This window comes from Silene latifolia, chromosome 3, assembly GCF_048544455.1.
Source record: "Silene latifolia isolate original U9 population chromosome 3, ASM4854445v1, whole genome shotgun sequence".
NCBI classification, from domain to species: domain Eukaryota; kingdom Viridiplantae; phylum Streptophyta; class Magnoliopsida; order Caryophyllales; family Caryophyllaceae; genus Silene; species Silene latifolia.
This window is the reverse complement of record NC_133528.1, coordinates 104,909,306-104,924,001: the sequence shown is the minus strand read 5'-3', so window position 1 is coordinate 104,924,001 and position 14,696 is coordinate 104,909,306.

The window sequence follows — 14,696 nt, the reverse complement described above, 5'->3', positions numbered from 1 at the left end:
CTATATTTCTGAACAGCTTATAATTCGTTTGCGTATTGACTTTTTAGCTTAACTGTTAATTTTTGTTGCATTAAATTGGTTCAAGTAGACAAGTTAAGCTAGTTCTGAGTTATCATTTCCGTTCCATTAGTGTATAGTTTTGAGTTTACTCGAGAACGAGTAAAGGTTCGGTTTGGGGAGATTTGATACGTGCCTAATGTATAGTCTTTTTAGCCTATTTCAGCACGTATTTCTATGCATTTTCATATTGTTTTTTATAATATTTTGCCCAGAATTGGCTACTTTGGTTCGTTTTGTCCATTTTGTAGAAATGAACGCGAAAGTAGTGGAATCGTACCCTTTTTCGTCCTTTTTGCATGCATTTAGAGGAGACGGGATTTTCCTGAGTGAGATATTGTGTTCGGAAGCGTCGTGGTACGCAATACGAGGCACTTAGACGCGGTCTTGAGCTGAAATGAAGTCAACTCACTCGATCGAGCTGTTTTCCACTCGATCGAGTGGTTTCTACATCCAAGAAACTGGATGTAGAAATAGCTGTTGCTCGATCGAGTAACTTTTCAGTCGATCGAGCTGTTTTGGCTGAAGAGTTGGTCGATCGAGTGGTTTCAATCCACTCGATCGAGTGGTTTTGATGGGTTTGGGCTTTAATTAGCCCGCGTGATGTTTTATTTCGCTAAACTTATTTTCTTTTGTTATTTAAGCACGCTTTACTAGGTTAATTAGGATCATCTTGGATACTATCACAGACTCTACTGTAAACCTTGCGACGTTGTTTTCCCTCTTCACTGTTACTTTATTTCGGGATTATTTTCACTCGGATTTTGTGTTCTTTACGCCGGATTCGCTTGGATTGTAATTCCTTTCTCTTTCTTAATAATAATTAATCATTTGGTTGCTTTAATTTCTCGTTTGTGTTATTATTTCTTTTGCCCTAATTTTCCTTACTGCAAATTATTGTTTATTTATAATGTTTTCTGCTGGGAATTTAATTGCTGTTAGTTTAATCATCGATATGAGTAGCTAAACCCCCTTCATTTTGGGATTAGGGGATCTACGGTAGAAATGCGACGATGTAGTGAATGAATTAGACGAATTGATTACGAGACTCTGTCACTATAGCAATTTAATTGTATTTATCCGACCTAGTTGAGTGCACGCTTCTATGTCACCCTTTAATCTGGCTAAAATTAATCCTGGATCGAAAGATTGGACTAAATAGGCCTGCTATAAACAGTAGACTACCCTAATGAGGATGAAAGTTAAGTTAGTGGTATTTTAGGATAGAAAGTGGACCGAAAGGACCTTTCAACATCCGTCTCACATTAGTTCGTCTGAATCGTTTACAGCTGAGTCACAGGACTACCGTAGTGAACCGAATTCCCGACATGTCCCTCTCCTCTTGATAGTTCGATCATATTTTGTTGCCTTTACTACTCTTTACTTTATTTCCCTTCCTTTCAAACTTCGTAGTTTAGAACCAAATTCAAACGACCCCCCAATTGTTACCGTAGGATTAGAATTAGACAGCTATAATTACATTACCTCCCTGTGGATTCGATACTCGACTGCCTCTACTACATTTTAGTTGAGACCGTTAGGTTTTATCTTTGATAGGGTTGCGATAGCCGTGTCAAGCTGCGTTCTACCTGAGGGAAGCAGCTGGCAAGTGGTGGGATATAGTGAAAGTGAGTGCTAAGGAGTTGTATGCGAACCAAGGTTTACCTGCTATACCTTGGGAAGAGTTTCGTAAGGCTATGAGGAAAGAGTTTGTACCGGAGCATGTGAGGAGTAAGTTGAGAGAGGAGTTTGATGGGTTTAAGATGACATCTGACATGTCTGTGGCCAAGTACTATAGGCACTTTAATGAGAAGTCTAGGTATGCTGAGGATATGGGTTTGAGTGAGGAGAATCTGGCGCTGAGGTTTGAGAGGGGATTAACCCTTAAGGTCATGGAGAAGCTACCTGTGGGAGTCCTTACTGACGTCAAGGAAGCTTATGAGAGGGCTGGGAGAGCTGAGAGGTTGGTAGAGATGGCTCAAGAGAGAGTGGGTGTTGATAAAAGAAAGTCTGAGAGCGAGGGTGGTGGCCAATCTAGTCACAAGAAAGGCAACCACAATCAGGCTAGAGGGTTTTCTTCTGGGTCAGGGTTCAGTGCTGGGGCTTCCTTTGGGCGTGGTCGTGGGAGCGTTAGTGGGAGTTGGGGAACGACCTGCTATAGTTGTGGTGGTGTAGGCCACAAGAGACATGAGTGCACGAGTGCACCTGGAACATTCCAGAGACCTGCGCAGAGCTATGCGAGCAATAGACCGACTGGATCGTGGTCTAACCGGGGAAGTCAGAGCTACCAAGGTGGAGGTAACCGCAACGGCGGTAATTCTTATCAGAAACCACCGACGAACAACAACAACAATCAAGGGTCGGGTGCTAAGCCGACCACATCAGCTAGTACTGTTCAGGGAGGTGGACAGAAGACCATTGGAAAGCTGTTCATGATCGAGAAGAAAGCAGCTGAAGATGATGCACACGTTATCACTGGTACTTTTCTTGTTAACGGTGTTTATACCTTTGTTTTGTTTGATTCGGGGGCGTCTCAGTCGTTTGTATCTTCGAGTCATGTTAAACGGTTGGGTTTGAGGGTATATGAGTCTGTGAGTGAGGAAGTTTTTATACCTTCGGGTGAGTCTGTATCATGTGGGAGGTTATATAGGGATGTACCTATGATAATTGGGCAAGTTGATCTACCTGTAGACTTGCTAGAGTTTCCTTTTAGCGGTTTTGAGATGATAGTTGGGATGGATTGGTTGGGAAAGTATAAAGCTAAAATAGACTGTCATCAAAAGAAAGTGTGTTTATGAGGTCCTAAGGGCGTTAGTGTATCTTATCGTGGGTTTTTGGTCAAACCCAAAGTTAACTTGATTGCAGCTGTTACTTTGAAGTCTTATCTGAGGAAGGGATGTCCTTTGATATTGTGTCATATGAGAGATGACCGGATAGAGAGTCCGACAGTTGATCAGATACCAGTAGTGGGAGAGTTTGAGGATGTGTTTCCAGAGGAGATTCCGGGGTTGCCACCAAGGAGAGAGATAGATTTCACAGTTGAGTTGAAACCGGGGACGGGGCCAATCTCTAAGGCACCGTACCGGATGGGTCCTAAGGAGATGGAGGAGCTTAGGAAGCAGTTAGATGATCTGATAGAGAAGGGATACATTAGACCAAGTGTATCGCCGTGGGGAGCACCGGTTCTTTTTGTGAAGAAGAAAGATGGGAGTTTGAGGTTGTGCATATACTATAGAGAGCTGAACCGAGTGACAGTGAAGAACAAGTATCCTTTGCCAAGGATAGATGATTTGTTTAATCAGTTGAGTGGTGCATCAGTCTTTTACAAGATTGATTTGAGGTCGGTGTACCATCAGGTGAAGATTAGAGAAGTAGACATACCGAAGACAGCTTTCACGTCGAGGTATGGCCATTATGAGTATGTGGTGATGCCGTTTGGGTTATCTAATGCACCGGCAGTGTTTATGGATTTGATGAATAGGATCTTCAGACAGTTTTTAGACAAGTTTGTAGTGGTGTTTATCGATGACATCTTAGTCTACTCGAAGACTAAGGAGGAGCATGAGGAGCATCTGAGGATTGTGTTGCAGACTTTGAGGGAGCATGAGTTATATGCTAAGCTGTCCAAGTGTGAGTTCTGGTTAGAGAAAGTTGCTTTTCTGGGGCATGTGATCTCTAAGGATGGGGTAGCTGTGGATCCGGCGAAGATTGAGGCAGTGACAAAGTGGGAAGCACCAAAGAACGTTGCTGAGATCAGAAGTTTCTTGGGTTTAGCTGGATACTACAGACGGTTCGTGAAAGATTTCTCCAAGATAGCTAGACCTATGACAGCGTTGATGAGAAAAGAGAATAGGTTTCGTTGGGATGAGAATTGTGAGACGGCGTTCCAAACATTAAAGGAGCGTTTGACCACAGCTCCTATCTTAGCATTGCCTGAAGGGATTGAGAACTTTGAGGTTTATACAGATGCCTCAAAGAATGGGTTGGGATGTGTGTTGATGCAGAACGGTAAGGTGATTGCCTATGCTTCTAGACAATTGAAGCCTTATGAGGAGAACTACCCTACACATGATCTGGAGTTGGGTGCAGTGGTGTTTGCTCTCAAGATATGGAGACATTACCTTTATGGAGCAATCTTTAAGGTATTTTCTGATCACAAGAGTCTCAAGTACATTTTCACTCAAAAGGAGTTGAACATGAGACAGAGGAGGTGGATGGAGCTGATTGGCGATTATGACATGGAAATTATCTACCATGAAGGGAAGGCCAATGTTGTTGCAGATGCTTTGAGTAGAAAGAGTGTACATTCCTTGTGTACAGCTCTATCTTTGATGAGGTTGAGAGATGAGGTAGCGAAGTTTGGGATACATATGATGCAGAAAGGAGATGCCATGGGAGATCTGACAGTGCAGCTTGATTTTTATGATGATATTCGAGGTAAACAGGCGTTGGATCCTAAGATGGTTGAGTGGAGAGCTGGAGTAGAGAAAGGGACAGTGTCTCGATTCTCTATTCATACAGATGGTAGTTTGAGATTTGACGGTAGGTGGTGTGTCCCTAATGATGAGGAGTTGAAAAAGACTATCATGACAGAGGCACATAATACACCATATTCAGTTCATCCAGGTGGAGATAAGTTGTACACGGATTTAAAGAACATGTTTTGGTGGCCTGGGATGAAGAAAGAGACAGCTGAGTTTGTGGCCCGTTGTTTGACATGCCAGAGAGTTAAAGGGGAACAGCGACGACCACAAGGTAAGATTCAGTCTTTAACGATACCTGAGTGGAAGTGGGAATCCATTTCGATGGATTTTATCGTGGGTTTGCCAAAGAGTCAACAGGGTAACAACATGATATGGGTAATAGTGGATCGACTGACAAAGTCAGCTCACTTTGTTCCAATGAAAGATTCATGGACTAAAGCACAATTGGCTATGGCATATCGAAAGAACGTGCTTAAGTTACATGGAGTCCCTAAGGACATAGTGTCTGACAGAGATGCGAGGTTTATATCAAGGTTTTGGAAAGAATTGCAGGAATCGTTGGGAACAACTTTGAAGATGAGTACAGCATTTCATCCTGCGACGGACGGTCAGACTGAGAGAACGATCAAAACTCTTGAGGATATGTTACGAGCTTGAGTGATGGATTTTGGTGGTAGCTGGGAACAGAGGTTGGATTTGATAGAGTTTTCTTACAACAACAGCTATCACACTAGTATTGGTATGACACCGTTTGAGGCTTTGTATGGGAGGAGATGTAGGAGTCCGATTTGTTGGGACGACAGTGCTGAGGCAGTGGTTTTAGGACCAGATATGGTACATGAGATGGTTGAACAGATTAAGATGATCAGGGAACGAATGAGAGCAACTCAGGATACGCAAAAGAGTTATGCAGATCTACATCGTCGGGATATAGAGTTTCAGGTTGGGGACAAGGTTCTACTGAAAGTGTCTCCTATGCGTGGGGTTATGAGATTTGGGAAGAAAGGCAAGCTGAGTCAGAAGTTTATCGGGCCTTATGAGATCTTGGAGAGAGTTGGGGAAGTTGCATATCGTCTGGCTTTACCAGCTGCGTTAGAGAGAGTGTGTAGATACCCGTATCCGTCGATATTGGAATTTATGAGAACCCGACAAACACCCGATGATGATAGGACACATGTATTTATTTAGTTGTAATTGTCATTATTTGGGTTCGTTTTACGATGTAGAATGAGCGTTGTCGACGGAGTATTTTAATTTAAATGATATTTAAATTAAAGTCTTTTTTAAGGTGATTTCAATTTATTTTATTTTATTTTGAATTTATTTTCTTGAGTTTATTTTATTGAAAATAAAATAAATATTTGATTTGAAAAATCATTTTATGAGTATATTTGATTTGAAAAATCATTTATTTTAATGTGTTAATCGATTTGAAAAATCGATTTTAAAAGCGAAGAAAACTCGTTTTGAACATGCGTGTTTTAGAGCTCGATTATAGCTCGGTTTTTGAGCCCGTTTTCTTTACGAGTTGGCACGATTCTCGATTACACTAACCAACCTAAGCCTCTACCCATCCAACCCCAGTTCGAACCCCATATCCATGGCCCAAATCACGTCCCAAATCACCCCCCTGTTTTGCAGCTCAAATCCCGAGCCCCAAAACCCGCTCCAAATACCACCTAAACCCGTGCCCAATAACCCTAACCCATACCCTAGTATCCTACCTATATTACCTTAGCTTAAACACTAAGAAAACCCCTCACAAAGCCTCTCAAACCCTCACCAAAGCTGCTGGACAGCAGCTATGCACGAACAGGCCCGTCTGCCTCTCCTCCCTTTTACCCTACTTTAACTCCTTATAAATACCACCCCTTCACCATACATTCATGCCTCTAAGTTCTCCATACATACAACCTTCATTCACAAGCTTTAAACTCCAGAAACAAACCCTAATTGCCTCTCAAAAACCCTCCACAAAACCGACATCCAAACTGGAACAGTTTGTGTGTTCTCTTCGAAAAACAATTCGTTCCTCCTTCAAACCTCCATCAAAATTCGAGTTTCTTGTTCCAAATTAACCATATAACATCCATCTACACATTAGATAAAGATTTACGAGCCAAATTGCCTTTGAGAGTACACGAATTCCCTCGAAAAACAGAGTGTTATACACTCTGTTTTCACGGCTTTTTCCTGTCTGTCCAGTTCTGTTTGTGCTCGTTTTTCGTGCCCAATAACTCAAAACAAGCAGGGATTGTTTTAAGATCTCTGTTCTCCTCTCTTTCTAGTTTTCAAAACATCTTTTAAATCGAATTTTCACCGTGAAACGAGAGAGAAATCGCTGTTTGAAAGTTGCTGTCCAGATTCGATAAAAACGTGTTGTTTGCTTTGTTTCTTCGTCGACGACGGCCTCTCGAGATAAAATCTACAATCGATTACGACCCAAGACGGTGTCAACGATACATGTAGTTTGAGGGTGCATCAAATCCTCTTCTTTCTCCCTTTTATTTCGTTTCTTTGTTTGTTTTTTTATAGTTTGTTTTTGTTTGTTTATCGTTTTTTTGTTTATCGATTGTTCTAATTAACTACGAAACTAGTTTAGTCCGAGTATGAGTTAAAGTACCACCATGAAAACCCACGTTGATTTGAGATGGGAAAGAAACCGCTACATCAGTCGGTCGTACACCCCCGTCTCATTTACATATCCTCCTGTTCAAGGTAGGACATAAATGAAACGAGTTCTAACTTCGCTCTTCGCTTTTGACCCCTCTTTTGTCTCGTGTGATTCGACCCACTTTAGGACCCGTCACATGTTAGTATGACCTCTGATTGTTAATATATAACTCATTTAGATGACATTAGATCAATTTGATAACCTAATTAGACACATTAGGGTACATCGACGTAGCTTTAAAAATCAACTAACAATTCTGTAACTTAATTGAATGCATCTCTCTCTCTTTCACCTAATTTCTCGCTAGTATAAGAGTGCGTGATTAGCACCTTCTTATTAACACTCGATGAGTTAAATTAATTAGCAAACTTGACCTAATTTGACCCCTTTAGGCCGTGTAGAATGCGTGTTTGCGAGGTATCTTTTCAAATCAATCAACGTTGTTTCTAACTCGTTTTCTAACTTGTTTCCTATCCCGTTTCGCAATCATCTATCTAACCTAATGAATCTAACCTAAGGATTAGGGTATGCTAGATCGTGTAGGCCGTGTTTGGCCGTGTCCTTGTAGTCCCTTTTCTCGTTATTTCTCATCTTTATCTCGTTATTTCGTATCTTGTAATTACTTTGCTTATCGAGTCGTGTTTGGTAGTTTGTTTGTAATTTTCAAGCTAGCTTTCTTTTATCGAGTCAAAACCTCTTTTAAAAAACCTTAGTCTCGTTTGGTTAGATGGTTGTGCCCCCATGTATGTAAGAGCGTAGTAAATCGCATGTTGTTTAAAGCAACATGGCCCGATTTATGCTAATGCATGCTTTGGTGCGTAGCCCTATGTCTAATTCGATGAGATTAAGTGAAAGCACACATTACGAGGGGTGACCCAAGGCCGTGAGTCATGTAAGCCCTGGGCCGCCCCTTTGTGCACGGTTTCCTAGGCCGAATGGCCATGTGTCGTGTATGGTGTCGTATATAGCAATTGTATTTAGATCGAGTTGTATCTTTATTTTATTGTTGTGTCGGCATGAAATGCCTGGTTTGTAATAGGTAGATCCCACGGCTCCCCCATTCCCCTTTAAGCCTTGTTTGCTTTGTTTTGTGTGTTGTTAGATTAATCAACCCATATGCTAAATTACAACTTTGACAAAGTTAGTTTAATTTCATTTAAAACGACGTAGAAATTGTTGTCACATGTTAGGGTTTAAAACGATGTTTGCATATCATATATCGTAGTAGCTATGACCTTGTTTGAACTCCGACACTTGACTTAGTAGAGGCCGTTATCGACGGGCGGGGTTAGGTGTCCTTATGGGCATCCTAACACGTACCCTCACCCCTTACTCAAGATCTATGGTTTGTGGATCCGTCTAAATACCATTGGATTACGAGAGTCATTCAAATCGAGTGATATAGGGTACAAGTCTTTATCTTTAATCACTCGTAGTCGATTGGCTTTATGCTTTTCGATGAAAGGTGTAAAGTTGACTTGAACGGTTCCAAGTTCCCAAAAAACTTGGTGGCGACTCTAATTTGTCTTAATTCGATTCGAAAGAACCTCGAGTCGATTATGCCTAGTGTGGATCCCGCGGACGCAGCCTTCCCGAGGGCCTTGTCCACGATTTGGCGACTCTCCGGGGATAAGAGGACTAGTTACACTTTGTTTCTAGGGTCTTTTCCTCCGAGGTGAAACTTGAAAAGAAAGTGTTGGAAAGTAAAACATTACTCATAGTGCTACGATTCATGCATAAACCCTTAAGGATTTTCCCGGGCCGTCCCAGCGTTTCTTTGTGATGCGTGGGGGGCGACGTCCCACTATGCTAGGAAGCTGCACATTGCTCGCTTCCACTTCACCTCGCGTGGTTCTTGATGGTGGGGACGCTCTTCTAGGTACTTTACCTTAAGGCCCTTGCTCTATAAGACCGCAAAAGGATGGAGGGCATAGACCTTCTTGTAGAAGACTTGCCGAGACTTAGAGATGTCTAGGAGCATACATCCTTATAACATGAGAATGACAATGTGCAAGTTGTTTCCCGAGTCTTTTCAAAATTTTCCATGTCCATTTCAAAACCGAACTTTTGAACAACTTACTTTCAAAATTAGCATGGTTTTAAAAACGCGGAATGCTGCCCAAATAGGACTAGAAATTTCGGCCAAAACAAGCTTTTATAGCCGGCATGCTGCCCATTTCAAATCTCATTTTTCAAATCGATCATTCGTTTTTCAAAATCAATCCAAAATGCCTCTCGAACCTCAACCAAGCATGAAATGCGTCGAGTCGTGTCCGGGTCATGGCCGTGTTAGGCCGGGTGTGTTTCGTTCTAAGAGTCTAGAACATGACCCTGTTGGGTCACCCAAGCTCACCTCTTGGGCTTTGAGTCATGTTGGTCGACCATTTGGTCTAGGATAGTCCACAGACACGCCCAAGCTAGGCCCTTTAGGACGTTTCACCCGAACCTAAGGACTATGTTGGTCCAATCACGGGTTTAGTCACACCGAGTCCGGTTTAGAATCGTGCTATGACAGTTTGAGTCATGTCGTTTTGCCGAGTCTAAAATGAACCAAGGTCTAAATCCAACCGTGAGTCGAACCTTTGGTTAGTCAGTCTCAAGTCGAGTCTTTGTTTGAGTCAAGTTGGGGTCGTGTCCTTAAGTGTGCAGGGGCTCTTACTTTAAATATTGACTCAGTACGGGGTTTTCTTGTAGAAAGGCCGCCAAAAACCCGACATCAAGCAATGGAAGATGCTATCAACAAGCTCACCGAGGCCGTGAACCTCATGATGACCCGAATGGATGCAATCGAATCTAAGCTGGGTGAAGATTCCCCTCCATCTACCCCACCTCTGACTGATCTGGAGAAGCGGTTCAAGTTCATCGAAGACCGTTTGAAACTCTCCCAGGGGAAGAACATTCACTATGAGAATGCTAGGGCTTATGCCCCAGTTCAGGATAAGTTGCCCACGAACATGGTACTCACTGACATCCCAAAGTTCAAGGGCACCGAAGATCCAGTCCACCATGTTAAGGCCTATAAAGGGTACTTAGCATTGAAGGGAGTACCTGCTGACATGCTCTCTGAAATTTTTGCCCAATCTCTGGATGAACACCCGAAGGCGTGGTTCTACGATCTAGACCTTAAGAACTTCCCCACTTTCGAAGATATTACGGTGGAGTTCTGTAAGCACTATGTTGACAATGTCGAGATTCAAACCAACATAAGAACATTGGAGGTGATGACACAGAAAGAAAAAGAAGGCTTTACAGAATTCCTTGCAAGATGGCGCGCTGAAAGCGTGAAACTAGCCAAGAAGCCTGATGAAGTTAAAATGGTAGATAAGTTCGTAAAGAATCTACGACCTATTTACCGCAATGCTCTGAAATACCAGCATTTTGGCTCTTTCAAAGAATTGATAAGAATCGGGATAAAGGTAGAAGATGATGTCATAAGGGCAGAGGCTGAAAAGCCGAAAGGGTACCAAGGGGCCTCGTCGTCTAAGGCCAAGGCCCCAGCAACGACCCATATTGATGAAGCCATCAATCTCTTAGAAGGGCAATCGAAGAAGTCGCAGCGCCAAACACCTAGGGCATTCACCGATATTGGATGCACTTATACATACGCTCTCCAAAGGCTCATAGCCCAAGGAAAGCTGAAGCCTATTGGTCCAACTCCGGACCCTCCCGCTAATCAACAAGGTAAATGGTATAAACCAAATGCCTACTGTGCCTTTCACCAAGGGAAAGGCCATGATACTGAAAGGTGTTATCGACTGAAGCACGAAATTCAAGACATGATCGAGAATGGAACACTCCCGATCCCAACTGTTAAACCCAATAACATCACCAATCCATTTGCCGATCACGCTAACTTTGTTTCTGTCGAAGACAATGTCGATTATTCCCATCTTATCCGCCCATGTCACTTGAAAGGGGTGTTTATCGGGAAAATATTTGTGGATTGCTTTGAATTCTTGCCAAACCCGAAGAATGAAATTCAAGTCGGGAGTCTTGCTCTAGAATGTACTCCTCTCATTAACGAAGTTAATAAAGGACAATTCGATTCACCGACCTTCATCATTGGCGTAGATCCTCAGAGGACTACCTCGGGATGGAGGCAAACCATCACAGGGATCAAGGACAAGAGCCGAGCATCTAAGTTGACAACTGAACAAGGGAAAGCTCAAAACTAGATTTGAAAATTATGAGTCGGGATCTGTTTTCTTATCTTAGTCGAGTCGAGTCTAGGACTTCCTTTTCTTGAAGTTGAGTCGTTTGTTCCACGATGACCTAGGGTGTGTCCTAGGAGTCGTTCCATCGAGTCTGTTAAGCATTTGTCATTCCAATAAAAAGTTACAGTTTCGTTTCCAAATATGTCTTGTTTCCAATCCTCAATCATTTCTGAAAGCATGATAAAACGCACAACACACTCAAAGGCATCCCTGGGGTAGAAATATGTCCCGTTTCAAAATGTAAGGTACAATAGGATTCCGTGTTTGATTCCTTTACCTATTCCATGTCTGGCGGTAGAAAACCTCCATCAGAACCAGTGCTTTTGACAAGCTTTTAGATGATTCTAGGACGAACCCGGACTAGCTCCTTGTTTTCCATATCGATGACGGAAGGCAAGCCTTTTTCCCACAGAATCATCCCCTCTCGAAGAGAGAAGATATCAACCCGTTCTAACAAGGAATTGTTAGTTCTGACCCGAGTTAGTTGGCGAAGCCCAGTTTTTAAGGTGTATCCGTTTGTGACTAAGGGAATGAATAGAAGACCATTTTCAAGAAGAGAAGAAGAAAAAAAAAGATGAAAAAGAATGAAAAAATGAGAAAAGGGAAAAAAGGGCCGAAAAAAAAAAGAAAAAGAAGAAAAAAAAAAGAAAAAAAGAAAAGAAGATGAAAGAAAAAGAAAAAAGAAAAAAAGATGTTGAAGTTATTGCAGAACGCTTTTGGTTGAATGTCGAAGTTACGGAAGCCAGAAGTCAAGTCAAGTACCCATAGTTGAAGTTCAATGGGCGAAGCCCAAAAGCTTAAGTAGTAACCTCTTTACCCCTAAGTCCTTCCTGAGACGATTCTGAGGGGATAGTCGGGAATTTTGAGAATCATTCCGCTTGTGTTGTTATACCTAGCCTTTAGGGTCCAGACATGGAAATTTGAACCCACGTCATTTTCCAACCCATTTGCACTCGGGTTTCATCAAACCCGAGACACCCATTCCAACCACATCAGCAGCCATAGACCTTGGCCTTAGCACCACAAAACAAACCTTCAGAATGATGGTTAACCATTCCAACTTGTTATTACCAAGCTCCACATCCCAAAAGATCCAAGCCTTTTATACCTAACCCCAAACACGGAATTTAACGGTACTTTACAGGCTAGAATGGGATATGACATGATACCTTAGGTGAAACCTTCGAGTGTGTACACACAATCAAAATGCCATGTTTATGCACCATGATCGAACTACGTCGGATTTGATTTCGCTCCACGCGAATACGTAGGCAGTCCTTCTGAACAAGGGATTCAATCCACTCATCAACCAAGTTATCATCTTGTCGGTTTCTTACGGGTCTTAACCAAGTCCAAATGAAGCCACCTTTGTTTGAGTCGGTCTTAGCACTCGATGTAGGCTAGGATAAGGATATAGGTTCAGATGAGTAGTGTCAAGTCTCGGAATGAGCTTTATCTAACGGTTTAGGCAAAGATGCTGAGTCATATAGATGTGAGTTTGTGTTGGGAACAGAAAATATGAAAAACCCGCTGAAAAGAAAGAAGGCGTGGAAGAAAAATAATAAAAGCCCGCTGAAAAGAAAGAAGGCGGTGGTAAGAAATGATGAAAACTCGCTGAAAAGAAAGGAGGCGAGGAGAAGAGTGGCAGAATGTTCCCAACAAGAGTGATGTGTGATGTCCAACTGTTCTCATAAAATCAGTCTGTGGTTAGTGTCTAGGCGAAGCTAACGTTGTTGCTCCGCGAGTTTTATCCACCTTGTCAATGCCAAGTGATCTTGATTCCCATGTGCCCTTGGGATCACGCCCATGCCATACGATATCTCCTTCCCAAGTCGACGACCTTGTGATTCCCATTTGCCATCTTTTGGCGCCGGAATGGCCAATTTACTTTTCTACCCCCAGCAAGTCAATAATTGAATTAAAGCCCGTGCACACTTAGGGTTTTATTTTCCTTTTTTGTTTTACGGTAGCGGGCTACGCCCACGTTATTTACGGGTCATACAGAGTGTCTGAGTCGTATTTCATGCTCACCCATCAAGGTTCGATTTCAAAAATTTCAAAATTTCAAAATTTCAAAAACTTTTTGCGAATTGTGGATAGATGATCCAAGTAGTAGAATCTTTTTGGGTCGATAGCCCAATTATTCAAAATTTTCAACATGTTCAAATTTCGGGTCGATGACCCAGTCTTTCAAACTCAAATTTCGGGTTGATGACCCAACATTCCAAGTGATGTCAAATTCAAAATTCGGGTCGATGACCCAATTATTCAAAATTTTCAAATTCAATTTTCGGATCGATGACCCAGTATTTCAAATGATCCAACTTCAAGATCGATGACCCAAATGTGCTTAAGTAATGATTATTGCTCGTACATTTTTTGTGTTTCAAATATAGCAGGATATGCTTCAACTGGGGGCTCTAAAGTCTTCGACTTTAGAGCCATTACAAACTGGGGGCTCTGAAGCCGTTGGCTTCAGAGACCATTATCAGGATGTAAAGGATGACATCCACCAAGAATTCAATTCAATACAAGAGTATGAAATGGAAGAATTCCTTAGCTGAAAGCAAATGATGAAAGCGGCGGCAACCTCCTCGGAAAGTCCCGTCCCATTTGGGCACCTGCCAGCAGATGATAAGCTTTGGGCAAGTGTCAACAGATGATGAATTTCGGACAAATGCCAGCAGATGATAAACTTTGGGCATGTGTCAGCAGTTGCCGAACTACGACGCGGGTTTGATTCCGTCAGAAACAGATACGTAGGCGCCTAAGGATAAGGCTCAACCCACCATATATGCATTTTATGGGTCGATGACCAACGGTGACAACTTGACACAAAAGAAGCAAGAGTCAATCCCCAACGAAGTTTCAGGTATGATCTGTTCTTATGGCTGGCGAGCTTATATACGCAAGTCTAATGGACTATAAACGACCCGCAGAATCCTCAGGTCGAGAGGGACCTGGGGTATACTTTGACTTTCGCCTTGTCCAAGCCTCAGTCAAAGTGGGGGCTCTGTAGATACCCGTATCCGTCGATATTGGAATTTATGAGAACCCGACAAACACCCGATGATGATAGGACACATGTATTTATTTAGTTGTCATTGTCATTATTTGGGTTCGTTTTACGATGTAGAATGAGCGTTGTCGACGGAGTATTTTAATTTAAATGATATTTAAATTAAAGTCTTTTTTAAGGTGATTTCAATTTATTTTATTTTATTTTGAATTTATTTTCTTGAGTTTATTTTATTGAAAATAAAATAA